Here is a 1,882-nt window from a genome sequence, read left to right as displayed (position 1 = left end):
CAGGGTGGGGGGGCGGGACCCTGAAGGGCAGACCCCCGCCTTCCCTCCCTTGCGGAGACAGGCGGCGATGTCCTGCTAACTTGGGGGGCTCCAGGCTGGCCACCCCAGGCTCTTCGCCAGGGATGACCCCGGGGCTGGCTGACGCGGAGGGACCCTCTTCTCAGTGTGCCCCCTCGCTTTTTCCTCTGATAGCTCAAAGCTTGAGGGTGGGAAGGAGCCGTGCTGTATAGGAGTGGGGCTTCCAGGGGCAGGGGAATTCTCTAGAACAGCCATGGGTGGCCGGTTTCAAGCTTCCCTCATCCCAGGTCTGTCCATTCGTGTGCCCTTTCTCCTCAGAATCGCGGGTCTCCATCCTTTCCGGGGCATCAGGGTTTGCTCCTTGGTCATCCCCCACCCCCCACCTCCTCGAGTGCCCTCCCCTGCTCCTAGGCGGGATGGCCCTTCCAGCCCCCTCTCCCTCCATCCGCCTGCAGAAGCTTCGGCCTCAGAGGCAATGGGCAGGTGCGTGGGTGAGTGGACAGCGGCCTGCGGGGTCATTCTGTGAGGCAGGGGTTAAGAGCAGGGGGCTTTGGAGCCACTTGGTTTGGGATCAGATCCTGGCTCTGCCACTTACGAACTTGGGCAAGTTCCTGTATGCCTCTGTGCCTCGGTTTCTTCATCTGTTAAATGGGGATGAAATTAATAGTAGCTACCTCGTAGGGTTGGTGGGAGAGTTCACAAAAAGCACTCAGAAGAGTACCAGCTAGTAGAAAGCACCGTCCAAATGCTATTATTATTCCTCCTGCGGCTGCTCCGTTTAGCCTGGGAAATGTTCCATTTAGCTTGAGAAACATATCTGGCCTCTGACCCACAGAGGAGAGGCAGGGCTTTGTAGAACAGCTCGGAGCACTCCGTTCCCTTTCCCCTCTCCCAGCTGGAGGGTCTAGGAGGCAGCACCCGGCCAGGCCCATCCTCCGGGAAGTCAGAGGCATGCCTGCCAGCTGGAGGCCATTCCGGCAGCTCCCCTGGGAACCTGGAAGCCAAGGCAGCCCCTCCTTGCCCTTCTTGTCCCAGACTCCTCCCAGCCTGGGTCTCCCAGCCCAAGGCCCAGCAGGGTCCCAGCCCCATCTCAGCAGTCTCCGAAGAGGAAAAGTGATTGGACTGAGACCTCGATTCAGAGAACTGCCAGGGGCTTGTTCCTCCTGGCAGACGCAGCGAGCCCAGCTGAGAGGCAGGGACGGATCAGGGAAGCCCGTTGGCTCCCGGTGGCTAGGACTACTGCAGTCTGCACCTCTGCTGGGGACCATCTATCCCCGCCTGGTCCGGGGGAAGATGCTTTATTAACCCTGCCATCCAGGGGCATGTCCGGCTCCCGAGGAGAAAGTCCTGGGCTCTTCCCTTCTCCCCTCTGCCCTGGGGCCTCCTGAATCCTCTCTAGCAGTGACTTCCCGTGGCTCTGGGAGGGAAGACACAACCAGCGAGGAGGACCCCGTGGTCTCCCTCCCTGGGATACTTCCGGAGCAAACTGCACACTGGTAGGGGAGGCCTGAAACGGGGGAGGCCTGAAACCAGGGAGGCCTGAAACCGGCATCCAGCATGGGAAAGGTGAAAGGAGGTGGGACTGGCAGGGCTGGCTCTCTCTCCAGCCCGCCCCAGAGAGCAGGGAACTTTCCCAAGCCTTGCTGCCAGCTGTAGCCTCAAGGGCCTTGTTAAGTTAAGGGTATAAAAACAATCCCAGGCTCCCAAGGAGAGAGGGCAGGTGAGGGGGTGCGTGGAGCCTGGGGGCATACAGTCATTCCACAGCAAGTATTTATTTATTTTTGAGTGGGAGTCTCACTCTGTCGCCCAGGCTGGAGTGCAGTGGCAGACTCACAGCCACCGCAGCCTCGACCTGCTGGGCTCA

The 1,882-nt window shown here is 60.4% G+C and overlaps 1 protein-coding gene across 1 annotated transcript in view; it reads left to right on the top strand.

Annotated features, from left to right (window-relative positions):
* The window catches only part of NRIP2 (nuclear receptor interacting protein 2), a 25,855-nt gene that overhangs the window by 17,599 nt on the left and 6,374 nt on the right, over positions 1-1,882 (top strand).

This window comes from Carlito syrichta, unplaced genomic scaffold (genome assembly GCF_000164805.1).
Source record: "Carlito syrichta isolate Samal-C Ts95f unplaced genomic scaffold, Tarsius_syrichta-2.0.1 Scaffold287945, whole genome shotgun sequence".
Taxonomy (NCBI): Eukaryota; Metazoa; Chordata; class Mammalia; order Primates; family Tarsiidae; genus Carlito; species Carlito syrichta.
The sequence above is the reverse complement of the archived record's forward strand: the minus strand, read 5'-3'. Positions and strand labels throughout refer to the sequence as shown.